Genomic DNA, 19650 nt, shown 5'->3' on the forward strand with positions numbered 1-19650 from the left:
ATCCCATAAAACACTGATATTTTTGTTTAAACACAATGTTCATTTATATTATTCCACACAGCAATAGTTACCTTTCCATTGTGCTCTCTCTCTTCTCTCCCTGCTTTCCTCCCCACTCCCCCACTCTTTTGCATCTACCTGGGAAGTTTTTCACAATGTCCAAGGAGTTATCTTTTAGGTGTTTGCTTCAGTGCAGGCCTCCTAGTAACGGATTCTCCTAATTATTTTTTTATTTGAAAATGCCTGTGTTTGCCTTAATTTCTGTAGGATGACTTATAAACAATTCCAGTTGACAGTTATTTCATCTCCTTTTAACCATCTCATTGTGTTTGCTCCTAGCTTCTGTTATTTATTTGATATACCAATAGCCATCTCATGGTTTCACCCTTGAAAAGGTATTTTTCCTTCTGGCTGCTTTTGCGATTTCACTCTGTTTTTGGCTTTCAGCAGATTGGCTATGATGTGTCTAGGAGAAATCCTCCTGCTTGCAGACTTCCTGAATCTTTGACTCAGCTGTCTTCCAACCAGTTTAGAAAATCCTCATCCATTATCTCCTTCAACATACTTCTCTTAGCCGGGTGTGGTGGTGCAGGCTTGTAGTACCAGTACTTGGGGGAGTGAAGTGGGAGGATCACCGTGAGTTCAAATTCCAGCCCCACCCTGGGCTGTTTAGTAAATTCAAGGCCAGCCTGAGCCACACAGCAAGACCCTGTCTCAAAAACCACACCAAAACAGCAACAAAACCTACTCCTCTTTTCTCTCCTCCTGGAATTCCACTCTCTTCCTGCTACATTCTCCTCCTTTCACTTCTGGACTTTCCATTCGTTCATCTCCATGTGCTTCCGTCTGGGAGTTTTCTGCGGAATTAGTTTTCTGTTTGCTAATTTTCTGTTCTATTGTTTTAATCTGTCCCTAAATCTGTCCATTAAGCTCTTAATTTACTAATTTCCACCCAAACTCAGCTGAGCTGCTTAGCCTCTCATCCACTACTTTTCCACATTAGTATCTCTTAGAAAGGGAAAGCAGCCACAACAGCACATTACGACGCTCCACCCTGGGGCCCAGCAAACTGTCTGAACGCTGCTAGTTCCCTAACCACTTCAAAACATGTTTTCAAATATCTTGGTCCCACTTTTCTGTTTTCAGCAGGACAGTCGGTATGAAGCAGCCTATTCTACCACTGCTGAAGATGGAATTTTGAGAGACAGCATAGTGTTTAAAGGACTTTGAACCATGTGTGGTACAATAAAATGTACTCAACAAGTTGATAGTATTGTGGAACATGAAATGAACCCACAGTTCCCTCTCTGTGTGTTATCTTTGATTGCTGTTAGAATCATTATTCTGCCAGCTTTGTAAAATGAGTGAGATGATATTATTCCATCAACCTGTAAAATTGTTTATACAACACAGAAATGATCTGTTCCTTGAAGAGAAGATAAAATTACTTGGGCCTATTATGTGTCTTATGTTTTTGGTCAAAGATATTATTCTTTTGGGTTGGATTTTTCAATTTCTTCTTAGTTATATCTATATAGTAAATATTCGGAAACAATAGCAAGAATTCAGAATTCTTTTTATCCTGGTTCTCTATCTCTTGAAAAAATTGCAAAATGACTAGAAAAAGTTACATATAATTTTAATGAAAATTTTTGGGGGTTGGTGGTTATGCCTTAGTTATCATTGTTATAATATGGATTTTTCATCTGGCCAATTTCATTCATTTTTCACAAAAAAACGGCTTTCAGTTTTATGGCTAAAGTCTACTGTGTTTGCTGTTATGAGAAGGAACGTGTGTCACTTTCTAAGTGTTTCTGTAGACATTTAACATGGAACTGTATTTTCTGTCTCTGCTTTTGTAATCTTTTTTTTAGCTTTTTGGAATTTATTTAATTTTCAAAATATCTTTCCAGCATATGAAGGAGTTTGAAGTGAGAAAAGACAAGTACTGAGCCCCCATTTTGATCCCACTTCTATCTTTTGTCTAGTTATAAGCTGAAGGAGTTTGCATCTTACATCTGGAAACGGATATATTTTTTAAGAAGCCACTTAAGAAAAAGTTCTGTAGATTTGTATTTTTGACACAAAAGAAGCATAAGCCTTGTACTCTAATCTTGTTATTGATAAATCAGAAGTTACTAGGTTACAGACAGGAAATTCCTGTCTCCATTCCCCTATCACTGCCTTCCATTATGTACGTGTCTTCCAATGCTGTCTCAAGTGTACCTCCCACGGTTTAGGTCACTTTAATGTAGAAGACCCCACTGCAGGCTAATTCAGTCAATTGCAGATTTTAACAGCAGAGCTTTCTCTCTTCGGCAAGTGTTAGCAAGGCTTCGCACCTAGCAGTGAGGAAGAGAGTTGCTCTCTGACACCTACCCTTGCCCTCCTCTGGGTCTATCTACTCAAGTGTGCATGGGTTTTTCAATCCTGCAAAGTGTGTACCAAAAATCTCCTTGGTCGCCCTATTTAGACCACAGGGCTATTCAGAAACTATCATTGACAATCAGGCCCTTAACTCATGAACAATAAGGCTGGAAAGATTCTATTCACCATACTTTAGTTATACAAATCCTCCCTAAAATGATTAAAGGTATGAATAAGTGATATGAAAGAAATAAAAGTGAGGTTTGTGATAGAGCAAGGGGAATGTGAGGCTCCTTAAAGTTGTCAAAGAGGACTACTCTGAAGAAGGCTATTGAGCAGAATTCTGAAGCATCATAAGGAGCGAGGCGTTCAGAGGGCTGAGGGAGAGGGCTCGGCAGAGAAGAGAAATTGCAATGTAACCCTGAGAAAGGACGGAACTTTATGTTGTCAAACACAAAAGATACCAGCCAGCCTTCAGAGCCATGAAGTTAGGCAGGAACTAGATCACACAGCGTCTTATAGGTCAAGAGGAGAAATTTGAATTTTATTTCAAATGGTAAAGGAAGATTTTAAAGGATTTCAAAATGCAGGATTAAACGGACTGGTTTACATTTCTTTAAGGGTAATTCATTTTGTGGGGGGTAGTTCTTGAGACAGGATCTCACTATGTAGTTCAGGTTGGCCTTGAACTCACTATGTAGCCCAGGCTGGCCTTGAACTCATGGCAGTTCTCCTACCTCAGCCTCCTGAGTGCTGGGATTACAGGCATGCACCACCATGCCCAGCTTCTTTAAGGATAATTCTGATTTCCTATGGAGAATAGAATTTAAGGGAAAAAGGGATAAGGCAGATAGCTCAGATCATAATCCAAGCAATACAGAATGATGGTTCAGGGCCGGAGTAATGGCACTGGATATGGAGAAAAGTAGGTAAGCTGAAGATGTGTTCTAGACAAGAGCTGCTAAGACATGCTGACAGGTCTGCTGTGGAGGTTGAGGAGTGGCGGGAATACAGGACTCAAGTACAATTCCCAAGTTTGGGGGTTAAATAACTGGGTTGCTAGTGGTGCCATTTGCTGACATGTAAAAGACTGGGAAGACTGAGAGGGTGGTCATTAATACAATTTCATAAAATACTTAAGTGGAAAATCAGGGTTGGAATAGAATCATCAACTTTGCCTTCATGCACAGAGATAATACTTAGATCCAAGGCACCAGGCAAAAGCATATAGGATTGACATGTAGTAAGAAGAGACTCTTAGAACCTGAGGTCTAAACTGGGGAAGCCTCCCGCGGGACTACAGCACATTCTACTCTAATTGTGCCAAGTGGACTTACAAAGAAGTTCTATGTAGAGAAAGAAACATGGGAAAATTAATAGTAAGCTATGATATATTCACAGAATACAAAATAATTATCTTAATTATATCTGGCTACCATGGAAGAATGCTACAACTTTCACCCCAACAGCTGGAATGGTAAACTCAAGGCCAGAACCCTTTCCCATGCTGCAGATAGGCAAGAGAAAGAGTTAAATATTTTCTCATCAAAGCTCAAAGCAAAACAAGTAAAATTTGTAACAAAGATTGCTAAGATGTCTAATTGTACCCAGGTGTTTATAGTTCCCTATATTTTACTCTAAATTATATTCTATTTATATTTAATATTTATGCTAATACTAGTTACTATATATGCATAGTTGATTTAGTAAGATGTTTGCTCTCTATGGAAAAAATGTAAATTAGTGGAAAATCATGATAATTCCCCTTAATTCTGTTTATCATACCGAGCTGTTCATGACATGATACCATAACCAAAACATACCTGTGCTTGTGGATAGCTTATTCAAATTGCAGAGAAAACAAAAATGAAGTGAAAATTTCTGGAGTGTTGGCCTTACTTACGAAAGGGTACACAGAGACTGCAAATGCCACAGCTGCTAGAGAATGGCCAACATGGAGAAACACAGCCAGACTCGTAGCCACTGCTCCCTGGATGGTCAGCCACTCTCCAAGTCACATGTTGTTTCCATAATTACTGTGCAGAGTAAAACAAAAATAACGGCTCATTGAACTGCCTGAGGTTTTACTACTGGACAATGGCTAGCATGACGGTTTGATGTTGCTGATTGACAACAAGACATCTACATGTTTTGAAAATCCATCAAGAGTCTATAGAGCTGAAATTCTTTTAGAAAACTTCATATTGGGAAGCACAGTTCTCATTTTACCTCTGCCCTTAGCCTAGGTCCTCCTAACCACACGGCTTACGTTCTTCATCCCCCACATTTGTGCACATATTATGCATACACACTAAGCACATATCCCTCTTCTCCACCCTAGGTTAAACTTGGAAAATGTAAATAGTTTCCCAGCACCAGCTCGTGCATCTATTTTCTGCTCTGGATTTTATCCAAATCAGGAGTGAAAGAAGATGTGAGGAAAGCAGAAGGAGAATGGAGGAATCGGAAGGTAAGGAAATGGAAAACAATAGAAATAGCACAGACCAGGCACATACAAAGAGCCTCTATAAGCGGCAGCAGTGTGGCCCGACACAACACTGGGCAGAGATGGTCTTGGAGTCCTGGAAGTGCCTTACCTCTGTCACGTGAGATCTGGGCAAAGCTCTATCTTCTTTGGTGCTTAGTTAGCTCATCTATAAAATACAGATAGGTTTATCAATCTTTCAGTTTTACCTCATGGCAGCACTGCAAGAGCAGATCCAGTGACACGTGATGTGTCCAAGGTACGAGTATCGGGAGACTTAAATAGCCATGACAACCAGAACACAATGGCAGTTCGCTTTTGCTTTTCCTCGCTCATCTCTTAATTTCACACTTCTCACAACCTAGTGCTATCATTTCGAACGAACCTGCACTGTGGTCATCTAGCCCCCACTGACTGTCTTTATATTTTGTGCGATCTCTACTTCAATCAGGTCATTATAGGCAAAGATGCCATGGGAGCTTCCTCAGGAGGCAAAAATGAGAGGAATCTGATTACTAGATTACTCGTGTTGTTGTGCATAAGGATAATATCAGCAATAACCCTTGAATTGCATACTCAATAGGCCTGGGTACACACAAAAGATGAAATACATCCATGCCGAGACATGACCACACAGTATACCACACACACACACACACACACACACACACACATGCACTCATGCACAGGTCCTCATCTTCCCTTTCACACCTAGCATGTCACACAATGAAGGGATGACGTGGCCCTTGAGAAAGAAAATCTTGCGATCTAGGTCACATCCTCAACTTGCTCACCCAAGGCTAATTTTACCCGATGAGATCTCCACCACTTTCACATGTTCTGCTTCTATTTTAATATGAATCAACTTAAAGCATCTGTCGATAGGCAGTTATCCAGCCACTTAGTTTCATGTTCTTCCTAACCCAGTGTTACCATTTGGAATCTTTCTGTGATCCATTTATATAACAGCCTCTGGTTTTACTTATCTTTCTTCCACTTCCACCTTCAAACTGATCTTCATAGATACACAGGCCCTAGACAGTCACAGATTTCATCACGAAGCAAAGTGAAGACAGGAGCCTGATAGACTCTCTTGGGTCATGTACTGTAAGGAAAGAACATGTCAGTGAGAACCTCTTGGCTTTATACAAAGTACTTACAACACCCCAAGATGATTATCTTGTCCACAGAGATATCATGAGGGGCTTTTGTCAGATGCCTCACTGGAATCCAGATACACTATATTCAACATTTCCCCAATTAACAAAGATAGTAAGAATTCAAATAAAAACTTTTTAAAATAAAGAGAAGAAAATGAGACTTTTTTTACAGTGATCTGTACTCCACAATCCCACACTCTCTTCTGCTAATGGCCACCTCACTGCACAAGTGCCCATAAAAACTTGTTTCTGTTTAGTAATGGGCTTTGAACTAATTTTCTAAATGTCTATTTTCTCATTTTAAAAATGAAACAGTTTTCCCCCAGTTGTCATTTCTCCTCCTCAGCATAGATTCTTGAAAATCCTAGAAAAGGATTTTCCCAACTGGAAGGGGATTTGGAGAACAGATTCCACAGGCACAAATCCCTACCTACCTCTAACTTGCCCGCAGAGGACCTGCAGTGCCTTGCAGAAGTCTCATGGCTTTCTGCGGTCTATGACAGAAACACCAGGAGGTCCCAAAGGGACTCACACTCACTGAGAAGGCATTTGTTATTTCTATTCCAGTCAGCATTTACAGAGAGCCCACTCTGTACAAAGGTCCTGTGGTCAGAGCAATTCCTCTCACAGTTTACTATCTGAGGTGAAAGGTAGATGTGTAAGCAAAGAATCAGAACCTTGATGTAAGCGAATCTAAAACTCTGTAAGCAGAACTGTGGTGTCGGCTCACTCATTGCTCCCATGTTTATGGATGTTTCTGCTCTGGGTGAGGAGGGAGAACGCGAGGTCTGCCTCGCTGCAGGGAAAGACAGCCTGAATGGGAGCCAAACCTTCAAATACACTGGATTAGGGGAAAAAGACAGGTACAGAGAAGACAGAACTTTCTATGGGCACTGGGAGATAATTTGGTATGGGAAGCAAACGTGCAGTACATTGACAGTTATCACTTTGAGAAGAGGAGGGACAAGAGTTCAAGCCCATGTAGGTGCTGAGACTCTCGACTGTGGCCGAAGTACACCAACAGACTTAATGGCGAGTGAGGCTTCTATTCCAACATAGGATCAGGCAGTTTTGCTAGCAGATACCAACCCCTAGCCACCAGGCAGACCTCTGAGGGGAGTTCACTTAGCAACTGCTCTGCATACAATACATTGTGAACTGAGAAAGCTGACACTTAAGCCATTACAGTCAGCTTCAGTACGTCTCTAAAAGGGTTGCATTTCCCATGGATAGAAAGGCTCAACTCTGGGATGGCCTGCACATGGGACTTAGGGTGCCTTTTCGGATTATGGTGAACTTGTGACTCTCAGATGGACCTAAATGTTGACTCCAGTGCCTGAAGCCAATACTCCTGAAATCTGCCCCAGGTTGAAGCCCATATGAATATATCCACTGAGAGACCTTGAAAACTGAACACAAAGCCAGATGCAGTGACACACACCTGTCATACCAGCCCTTGGGAGGCTGAGGCAGGAGATCATTGTAAGTTAGCCTGGACTATATAGTGAGTTCAAGAGCAGGGTGAACAACATAGTGAGAACTTGTCTCAAAGACAATTGAGTTAAAAGACCTCCAAACCACTTTAATTGTGCATGAGAAGAAAAAGGTAAGGGTCATGTCGGCAGGCCATATGAAGGTAATCAGGAGAGAGGAGGAAGAGGAAAAGTTATACTTTGAATAAATTCCCTCAAGTGCTTCTTCCTTATCTAAACATACCCAGTGAGAATCAGTGGCATATTTTAATGACGGTATTCAATGCCAAAATCTCTCTCCCAGGATACTGTAGTGTTTACAGTGTTTGAAAGAGAGACTGGAAAGGTCACCTTACCTGGACTAACATTCATGGAAAGGAAATCCAGTAACCTTTCCAAAAACTTAAAAACCCATTACATGAAATATATAAATACTCCCACTTAACAAGAATGGGCTTACAAGTAAATTGCTTATTGGGGCTTGAAAATGACTCAGAACTTTCAGCTACAAATTAAGTACCAGCTGAAGGCCCAAACAAACACTCACGCACCACCACTAACTCTAACCTCCACAGCTTTCTGATACCATTTCCAGAGCTGAAAAAGTCTGAGGTCATTTTCTGAAAGACGTCACAAAGCTCCATTAAACACTGGTCTGTTGGAAAGAGAGATCCAGCCTCACCTTCCTGAGGATGCAACCTCTGTGGTACTTGCAGCAGAACAGGAAGGGTATATAACCTGTATTAGAACCACATACCAAGAGGACCATGTGGCTCACTGTGTAGATAGTGGATGGTATCTACTATGAAATTTCTCCATCATCTTTCCTCCTGACACTCGGTTGGTCAAGGATCAGCTCTCACCCCTATTACCCTGTGTTAGGGTGTGTATCCAGATGACCCCCAAATCCTCGTGCACTCAAAGGTGGGGCTGTTCAGAGATTGGTGGATCTAGGGTGTGTGAATGTGGATAAATGGTGTAATCCTGGGATTAAGGGTGTGTGGTGCTGAATTAGCCCACTAATTGGTTTATCATCATTCTGGGTATGGAAACCCTGGTTGTAGGTGGTGCCACCCATTAGGCTGATATCCTAGATGAGATAAAAGGGAAAAGGACGCCTGCTGCTTGATGCCTTCTGCCTGCCATGCCATGGACTGTTTCTCCTCTGTGGTGACTTTCTGTCATGCCAACCTGCCTTGGAGCCAGCTGATCAAGGACTGAAACCTCTACAAAGTGTGAGCTGAAATAAACCTTTCCTCTTTTACCTTGTGAGTGTGAGGTATTTTACTGTAATTTGTACATGGGTAATGTTAACTGAGGAAATGAAATGTAACCACCTGAATGAGATCATAGACGTAAACCCTATAAAAGAGGAAGCTGCAACCCAATAGGTGGTCGATCACTGGCACAGTCTTTTTCAATGCGATCGGCCCTTTGCTGGCACAATAGACTTTTTATTTTACTTCCACTCAGCTCATCTCTATATGTGTGTTACTTGCCAATTCCTTCTGCAACAGTTCCACCAATGAGAAAAGTAATTAAGACACCCTGCAATTCATTTTACACAGATGTCTTACTATTCTCTTGATTTCCATCTCGACTTAGACCAAGGACTCATCCCTTCTATAGGCAGTCATCTGATATAACCCTTTCATTGGACACATGGCACAAGAAAGCCTCCAAGAGAAGACGACACAGATTTGTTTAAGGCTACATAGACCCTGGAGAACAGATGGGATAGAAATAAGACTCTGGTCCCTGTGGGGCTGGAATTCCAGGAAGACCTGGAAGTTTCTCCAAGTTCACAAGCTTATTTATAAGTCTCATCAAACCGCAGAGCACATAGGAAGTATAGCTAAGTGTTGTACCCATGAAGGAGGCTAGATCAAGGTATTAGTGAACAGGTTATGTATTCCATTCTATACAGTTCCAGCTCTTCTTGAAGGCATGTGGTAGCCATACTCATTTGTTAGACTGAGGAACCATGAGTGAATACATCTTGCCCTAAAAATCCTCATCTCTGTTTTTCATGATCTAACAATCCCAAAGCAGTTAAGAGCTGATCTCAATCTCTCCACCTTCATCAGCAAGTCAAATGAAAGTGATCAAAGAATCCAGTAGAGGACTCTCAAAGGTCCTAATCACAGGGAAGCCTGGATCTCTGATTCACTTCAAAACCAAAGAGAGCCACCAAAATGTCATCAGTCTGTATCATGTCCAAGAAATATCCTTGCCTTGTGTTAAGCCACTGAGATTAAGAATTGTTTATACAAAAGCTAGCATTAATTGCTTTGACTAATACAGAATTACTGCTTCTCTGAGAAGTTCCCAAGTTGAGCTTATCAAATGTTTGGATGGGACCTTACCCTTATGATGGTATTAATTTGCAGGGGCTGCTACAACACTGAATGGTTTAAACAAAAGAAATAATAGTTATAGAGGAAGGGAGTATGGGATGAAGGTGACAGCTGGGTTTGTTCCTTCTGAGGGATGTGAAGGAGTGATTTGTTCAAGGCCTCTCCAGCAGGTAGATACTCCCTGCCTTTGTCTTACATAGTGCTGTCCTCATCCTAACTTAACTCATTAAATCTACAGTGATTCTATTTCCAAATAATATCACATCCTGGTATACTGGGGGATATGACCTCAGCATATGAATTAGGGGACACAGTGAAGACCATTAAAAATGATGGTATTGATATGGGGAGAGTACTGTCAAGCCCCACGTGTGGGACAGCCTCATGGTCACATCCTTGTTGACCTAGTAGAACTTGTACTAAATGGTGTCTTTTAATCACCATTGCCCTTATGTCAGGCACAGTCTTTGAGCCAAATGCTGTGTCCAAAATATCTATGCATTGAGTTCTGTCCCCTTGCCAAGTTCATATGTTGACATCCTAACCCCAGTGTTTACAGATAGCATCTTTAAAGTGGTAACAAAGGTAAAATTAGGTCACCACGATGGGCTCTAGCTCCAAGAGACTGGAGTCTTTACAAGAAGAGGAGAAGAGGACACAGATGTGCACAGGAGAGTGACCATATGAGCGCACTGGGAGAACACGGCATCTGCAAGCCAGAGAGGCCTCCTGACCTCAGACCTCCAGCCTACAGAACTGTGAGACAATAAATTTCTGCCATTCGGGCCTTGGTGCTTTGTTTGTAAAGGAGAGCTTCATTAGGCTTCCTAGAGAGGATGAGGAAAGATTCAGATCCCCCTGGGCAGAGACAAGCATGCATATGTATGTAGCTGTGCCTCTTTAACAGGAAAGGAAGCATGGCTGCTGCGTGCTGTCCTTATCCACACTTTCACTTTCATGTTTGCTTCGCTCTAGGCTTTCCCATGACTTTCCTCTCACTAAGTCTGCAGGTTCCTGTGGTGAGCCCTGACTCTGGGTACATTTCATGGGAAAATTAGTAGTAGACGAACCAGCATGGCCAATCCAAGCCATGTCAGAACGGGCACCAGAGCTCCAGCCTTGGGCCTTCCCTAAGTAGCAGGAAGAACTGCATCCCAAGCATGAAGGCAACAAAATTCATATCTCAGAGTTAGTAGCTCTTGTACTTTAAGCCAGCAGCTTTTAGTCCATGGCATATTATAAGCCCTGTCCCTATCGCAAGCCCACAAGCTGGCTCCTGGGTTCCTGAGTCACTGAATGTCAAGTATGGTGAGATGCTGAGGTGGTGCTGCTAAAGTTAGAATGCTCAAAGTCGCCAATTAATTCTGCGCAAAAGATGTTTACATCAGCCTCCACTTTGGGCCCAGCCTGAGGTTCTTGAGCTTCTGCCAATCTGGGGACTCCTCAGAAGCCACTGTGTGCCTCAGGCCTGGAAACAAAGCAAATCACAGCAAAGCTAGAAGCCTATTTGTTGGACAGCAACTGGCTATATTTATCCTTTACCCTTCCCACTCCTCATTAGTTTTCTATTGCTGCTTAACAAATCACCATAAATTTACCAGCAGTAGATGGCACACATTTTATTTTCTCATTTTCTGTGGGCCAGGGGTCTGGGTACAGGTCATCTGGGTCCTCTGTTTTGGATCACACAAGCTGCAGCTTAGGGTTCTGTTCCAAGCTCTCACAGGCACTGGCAGAACTCACTTTCTTGTGCTTCATGATGGAGGACCCTGGATATTTGCTGGCTCTTAACTGTAGGCTGCACGTAAGTCTCAGAGGCAGTTCCCAACATGACTGTTTGCTTCCTCAAGGGCAGCAGATGTCTCCTAGCAAACAAAAGCCCTGCATTTTTCTCTTCTCACACTACTCCTTGGTTATTTGAATCTTCTTCTCCATAAAGCCTATTTCTAAACTCAGTGGTATTCTGCATGCACCAACATGCCATGGAAGGCCTGTTGAAACAGACTGCTGAGACTGACCCCACAGTTTCTGATTCAGTGGGTCTAGAGAATCTGCATTCATAGCAAGCTCCCACAGGAAGCTGCTGCTGCTGCTGCTGGCCCAGGGACCACTCAGGAAGTTGTGAGATCAGTCCTGACCCGGAAGTCTAAGGCCTAGTTATGGGCAGAGCTACTTTCTCCTGAGGCCTGAAGACATTGTCTTCTCCCTGTGTCCTCACATGGTCATCCTCCTACATATCTGTGTCTGTCTCTTCTTACGAGGACACCAGTCCTACTAGATTAGGGCCTACCTTAATTGCCTCGTGCTCTAATTGGCTCTTTAAAGATACTATATCCAATAGTCTCAAAGATCCTGTAGTCACAGTCTGAAATAGTAGGGGTTAGAACTTCAATACATGAATTGTATGGGGACATAACTCAGCCCACATGTTCTTGTTCTTCCCATCTTCCCATAGGCAGGTGTGTTGGACCCAGGGTACCACTGGGCCCAGAAAGTGGACCTGTGATGCAGTATAGAGATGGCTCCACACTCTGGCTCTCTATTCTGTTTATATGAAGGAAAGAATAGCTTCTTGCTGCTTGGAAGTTTAGATTTGATGTGCCTCGTGATTCTAGAAGTTGTTTCTGAGTACCAATGGCTTAACACTGGGAGACCTTGGGGCCCAAAGGATCTTATCAGTCCCCTGCTAGGATGGGAACTGCTGGTCCTGTTGGAGGCTGAACTTGGGCAGTCCACTGTGGAACAGTAAAATCACCCCAGGTTAGTTCCCAGGGTCACACACAGACAGTGCCACACATGGCACCATTATCAGTAAGCTTCTCTTGGTCTCGCTGGCTTATAAGGACAAATGAAGTCACACTGAAGTAATAATTAAAAATTTTCTAGCATGTTTCCTGCAAATTATACCTCAATTATTTTGAGATATCTTCTGTATGCTCCCTCTAGTGTGATGCTGAACCATCACTCTTCTTATGCCAGAGCCTACGTTTCTGCCGCCAATGGATAAAGCAGACCTAGCTTCACACAGCTCTGGACGGCAGGCCCCATCCACTGACCATTAAGCACTGCTCTGCCAGGTACAGCCAGCCCTGCCAGGGCTGTTGTTTTGCCAGTAATTATTATCTTTCATGCTATTTTTCCAAGCACAGGCAGGATCCATTTGTTGCTTCCGTGAGCTATTAAAAGAACAGAACTAAATGCTAGTCATTGAAAGGTGAGATAGACTTTCTCCCCTCAGTGTTTCACTTTGTTATTGAGTCTCATGTTCCTTTTAGAGCCCTCTAGAGAGACACTTTATATCCAGTTTGAAAGGTCACATATTGTGTCAATCAGCGATGGCCCAGAAGGCAGGGTCACATTGGCCACAATATGTGGTCACAAAGCAAAAGGGCTTGCCCTTATGTGACAAAGCCATTTCTAGAGAATTCAGGAGCCACTGCAGTTGGATTTTTTTTAACACTTTCATTTTATACTTGTAAGAGAGTCATATTTTCAACTTTAAAACAAAATACATTATCAAATCCAGTTACAGTTTCATACCTAATTTTCATGACTGCATAGCCTAAAATTTACCACCCTAACTCTTCTTTTCCTCTTCTTCCTTTTAAAATAGGGTTTTGTTACGTTGCCAACTTTCTCAGGCTAGGCTCACACTTGTGAACCTCCTTCCAACAGTACTGGGAATCAGGGACTGGGAATTTAGCTCAGTGGCGCCACCACCTGCCTCGCAAGTGCAGTCATGAGATTGATCTCCAACCACAAAGAAAAAAAAGTACTGGGAATCCACGTGTGTCACCAATCCTGGGTTATCCTATTTTTAATCACAGAGTTCAGTGGCATTAAGTGCACTCACATTGCTGGGCAACCATCACTACTTTCCATCACCAGGACTTTTAATCATCTGATGAAAATAAAAGTCTAGACCCATTAAACTCTAATGCCCCATTTCCTCTCTCCTCTCCTCATTACAAGGCCAGCACTATTCACCTTCTGCCATGATAAGTTTGCTCAGGCTAGAGATCTTGTATAAGTAAAACCATGTAGCATCTGTCCTTTGGAGACTGGCTTCTTTTACTAAGCAATGTGTTCAGTTGGTTTTTCTACTTTCTATTCAACTGGATTCTACTATTACTATACAAACAGGCACATCTTTCTTCATCTCAGAAAAAAATTTTAAATCCCCCAATCCTGCCACTCCTTCAGTTGCAGGTTCATCCCTCTCTTCATTTTACTTCACCACATGCTTTCTAAGCAATTGCGCTCCAACTTTCATACCATTCTCTACCTTCAGTAACGACCTCCTAATCAGTAAGTCAATGGACTTTCCTCCTCAAAATTTATCTGCCCTCATGTCTCCATGGAATAAAACATGCAATGTGTTTTTTATTTCACAAATACCATATGAGTATCATTATTGCTCAATGTGAGCTCATCTCATCTCCATTTTACAGATGGAGAAACTGAGCCTAAGAATTTCATAAATTCACTCACACAGAAACATGTACTGAGTTCCTCCTACATATGAGTCCCTCTGCCAGGCACTGGAGATAAAATGGTGACCACCATGGACCCTGCCCTTTGCCTTAGGGAGTTTATAGGTTCAGTAGGAAAGAGAAATATTCTGCAAAGTGTCACAGGATATCACAAAATTTTTGTAAAGTTACCTGTTAAGGTTAGGGTTTTGAATAGAAGACATAGGATTGCTGAGTGTTCACAGGAAGACCTGACTCATACTGAAAGTGAATCACAGGAAGGATTCCTTTTAAGGAATAAAGTAGGGGGGAGGGGGGAGAGGGAGAGAGAGAGAGAGAGAGAGAGAGAGAGAGAAATCCAGGAACACAGAAAGACAGAGCCAAGAAAAGAGAACAAGGAGGGAACAGAAGAGGCCCCAGAAATGTAACTGTTCAATCTAAGGGCAACAGTGAGCCTTAGAAGACTTTTAATCATCAAAGTGACAGAGCCAATTTGAACATGTGAGCCTTTCACACTCTTCTTCCACTTGTTACCCCAACTAAGACAAATGGATTTGGTGTTTGCTGGCCAACTGGGTGCTTGCTCTTCCCTCCTGGGAAATTCCAGCACTTACAGGTTACACCAAGGAGAGAGGAATAGCAACGGACTCTCAGAATCAGCATCCAGTGAGATCAGGAGGAGCCAGGAAAATTAATACTCTTAAAATGTCCATGCTACTCAAAACAACCTATGCATTCAATGCAATTCCCATTCAGCACATTTTTCACAGAAATTTTTCAAAATCCTAAAATCCATAAGGAAGCACAAAAGATCCCCAAATATTCAAAGCAATTTTGAACAAGAAGAGCAAGGCTAAAGGCACTGCATTGCCTGATTTCAAAATGTACTACCCAACTGAAGTAATCAAGACAGTATGTTACTGGCATTAAATACAGTCATGCGAAAGACAGCCCAGAAATAAATCCACATTTACAGTCAATGGATGTTTGAACAAAGGAGCCAAAAACACACAATAAGGAACTTTTGGGGTACAGTCCCCTAAGCTAACCCATGTGAAGATGAGTGCACTGTACTTGTCCTAGGACTCAGAGCAGGTTTTCCAAAGCTCAAGCTCTTCTGTGTCCAATCAAAGTGGGGCTTGCAAAGAAAGAAAGTGGCCCAGGAAGAAAACCTGCACGTGCAAGCACACACAGGCATGGACGAGTGTGGTACACTTGGCAATCTGAAGTAATTCTGGGGACAAGAGACACAAAGAGACCAGAGAAAGAGTACACAGAACCAGACTATGAAAGGTTCAAGAGGGTTAATTTTAAAAGAATTATACCACAGTGATATATGTGCACCCATGTTCACAGCAACACGATTTGTAATAGCTAAAATTTGGAAGTTTGTTCTGTTCTTGTCTCTTTTCTTTCCTTCTGTCTTTTCTTCCTGTCTTCAACTGTTTCCGAAAGTTTGCATGATCTTCCTGTGTCCTCTTGCCTTATTTCTAACCTTTCCCTGTCCTTCTATCTATCCCTCCCTCCCCAACTCTTTCTAAGTCATCATCCCAAAGGATAAAGTTGTTATATTAAAGAGATTATTCACTATAAACATATTTTGGGCTGGTCCTCTATTTTGACTTAATTCACACGGACAAAGTGGTAGATTAATAGCCAATAAAATTGTCATTTTCTAAAATATAAAATAAATAAATAAAACTTGGAAGCAGCCCAATTGCCCATCAACGGGAGACTGGATAAAGATGTGATTTTTTTTATAAAATGGAGTACTACTCAGCCATAAAGAATGAGAAAAGAGGCATTTATAGCTAAATGGATGCACATTGAGGCCAAGCTCTTAAGTGAAATAAATAGGACACACATGTATGAATACTGAATAGTTTCTCTAGTGTGAGAAACTGAAAGTATAAATAAGAACTAAAAGGTATAACAGATAATGTGAAATAAGACGAAAAGGGGCAAAGGGGAAGGGGAAATGGGAGGGGTAGGGGAAACAAAAGAAAGGAATGCATTAAGTATGAGAAAAGGAAAAAATGGAAACAAAGTCTTTGTAGCTAGGGAGGGAGGGAAGGGTTGAAGGGAGGGCAGGGGGATGGGGAAAAATGAGAACCAAGAGGTAAAGGTGCAAATATCCAATGATGAATGTCATTACATTGTATACCTTAAATGTATCAATAAAACAATTTTTTTAAAAAGAGGGTTAATTTTAGAATGAAGGGAATAGAATGGGGTGGACTGGGGCATGACTTGGCCAGATTTGCCTCTCTAACAAATAAATATTAATATTTAGTCTTTTAGCAAAAGTGGTATGCACTGGGCTGTTCAGAATCAAACAGTCTAAGGAATAATAATAACACAAGCCAGGTGTGGTGGCACACGCCTATAATCCTCTGGGAAACTAAGGCAGGGGGATTCACAATCTAGAGCCCATCTTGGGCAATTTAGTGACTCAGTGAGACTTTGTCTCCAAATTTAATAAAAAAATAGAGCAATGACAAGAGCTGAGGGTGTAGCTCGATATGAAGGCCTCCCTAATATCCTCACACTGCACTGCTGTGTAGCACGCAAGCCCCTGAGCTCTCACCAGCCAGTAAGTGGCCATAACCCTTTGTGAAAAGAAAAAAGCCTACCCCAAATCCACTCTCTAAAGAAGAACTTGCTCTAGTGAAACCCCACATAATGCCAGCCAAAATATTTAGGCTGTGAACTATTCCTGTGAGAAAGCCTTGTTTAAATATGCTAGGCCTTATTATCATACTCGCCCTTAGGACTTACCCCTTCATAGGGTGGATGTTTGCTTTTTCCAGGTTCCTAGGAAAACTATAGATTCTGCATGTGATTTAGAAATTTTCCGTAATGCAGCATTCCACCGTTTATTTATCTTGCAATGCATGTCAGCAAAGGGTTCAGGGAAAATCAAGGGAATATCCAAGACCCCATCATGTTATTGCCTCTTGCTCACAAATATCCCACTAACGAGTTCTCTACCTAGTAATTAATTACATAGTTAGTGTTTAAAATGCACTATGCAAAATCTTTGGTGGGTTGTCACAGAAATGCTTCGGGTACTTTAGTAATAATGGAGAAAACGGATTGGTGCTTCTGAATAGGCCGCAGACGTGGCACTTTTATTTTCATTTAAATCGTGGAAGGTCAAAATGAGTAATTGATATTTTGTAATAGGAAGAAAAGGTCTAAAAGCATTGGTCAAATGGGAGGGGTAGGGGAAAGGTAAAAAGGGAAGAGAAAAAATAAGAGGAAAGGAAAAAAAATGGAAACAAAGTCTTTGCAAATAGGGAGGCGTGGAGGGAGAAGGGAGGGCAGGGGTATGGGGAAAATGAGAACCAAGATCTGTCATGTAAAGGTACAAGATCCCAATGATGAATGTAACTGCATTATAGATCTAAAATGTACCAATAAAAATGTTTTTAAAATGAAAAATCATGGAAAATACCCCTCTGCCATCCGAATATTTGCTTTCCAACATGTTTTCGGAAATGGATGAGAGTCAGAAAATAAGAGAGTTCCTATACACACACTTTTCCTTCTTGGTCCTTAAGCGACAGATAAGAGCCTTCGATTCTCTGGACAGAATGAAGATAATGACAGCCTCACTCTTCCTTCCATTCTCCTTTCCCTTGACAAACAGTCATTGCATCTTCGACCAACACTTCAGTCAGCTAAAATCACCCTCAGGAATCAATGAGTCTGGTCAGAAACCCCTTATCTTTGATGTCTGCTCTTAGTACAGTCGCGCTGTAGTGGGCGCCAGGGGATGCATCCTGAGAAATGCGTCATTGGGTAATTTTGCTACTGTACAGGTCAGTCACCGACAAGGGCCTCCTGCTGAGAAGCGCAGAACAGGAGACAGGCAAGACTGCTGCCAATGCCACACCAGCACACTGTGTCCAAGTAGGACAGCGCTTGAAAATAAGGACAAGAAGTAGGAGGGACGCAAAGCACTGGCCCCACTGTCCGTGAACACCACAAAGCATTGTGTCACCCTTGGCAGTGTGTGGGGGGTGGCAGTCTCAGCACAAAAAGGAGTAAAGCATGGCACCACACTGATGGCCCTCGTGTCACCAGGTGAGTTTTCCAGCTCCGTGTAATCTCATGGGACCGCTGTGGTACATGTGGTCTGCTGCTGACGGAAATGTCTTCATGGAGGAAATGACCGTCGTTTCCCACTCACTGGCTCCCACCCTGCTGCTTGGCTTTCAGTTGGGCTTTGTCCTTCTTGGGGTCGGAGTTCACTGCTGTGGCCCCCATGGGTATCCCCACTTATCCTCTTCAATAAAATTGACCTGGCCGATGTTAACAAGAGCTAGAATAATGTTGCACCCTCTGCACTCAAATTTCTTTGGTCAAAGTTGATAGCATTTACATTCTATTCTGTGTTTGTGTAATGATCAAGGTGGGCTAATTAGCATATCTATCACCTTACACATTTGACATTCCTTTTGGTAAAGCATTGAAAAATCTCCTCTTGTAGCTATTTTGAAATATACATTAAAACTTATTTTCGGTCACCCTGCTATGCAACAGCCCACCAGAACTTCCTGTTCCTGTCATCCTGTGCCACCCGAGCCCACACTCTCCCAGCCTCTGGTCACCACTAGTCTTCTCTCAACTTCTCTGAGATCAACTTCAGATTCTACATCTGCACGAGGCCAGGCAGTACTGGTGTTCCTGTGCCCGGCCCATTTCACGCAATGTAACAATATTCAGTTCCACCCATGTCACAAATTACAGGATTTCTCCTTTTTGTGGCTGAATAGTATTCCATGGTGTATAGGTACCACATTTTCCTTTACTGCTCATCAGCCAATGGACACTTCGGTTGTTTCCATTCCTTGGCTACTGTGAAGAGTGCTGCATACTGATTTCATTTCCTTTGGATGCACAGCAGGAACAGGATTGCTGTGTTTGATTTTCTGAGAAACATCCATACGGATTTCCATAATGGCATGCTAATTTACATTCTTAGCAACAGCCTGCAAGGGTTCCCTTTCTCCACACCCTCCCCAGCACGTGTTATTTTTAGTTGTTTTAATAATAGCTATTTATAATGTGGTGAGGTGATAGCTCACTGTGGTTTTGAAGTGCATTTCCCTGACGATTAATGGCGCTGAGCTTTTTTCATATATATGTTGGCCACTTGTATGTCTTCTTTTGGACACATTTAGAATCTACTCTTTGTCTCTGGTCTTTTGGAATTTCATGTAAATGTGCCTTGATTTTTTTTTTTATTTCATTTACTGTTCTGGGTTCCTGGTGGGATCTTTAGTTTATATTTTTCTTCAAGTCAGGGATATTTTCTTATATCATTATTTT

The sequence above is a fragment of the Fukomys damarensis genome, unplaced genomic scaffold (genome assembly GCF_012274545.1).
Source record: "Fukomys damarensis isolate Sample0158 unplaced genomic scaffold, DMR_v1.0_HiC HiC_scaffold_39, whole genome shotgun sequence".
NCBI lineage: Eukaryota > Metazoa > Chordata > Mammalia > Rodentia > Bathyergidae > Fukomys > Fukomys damarensis.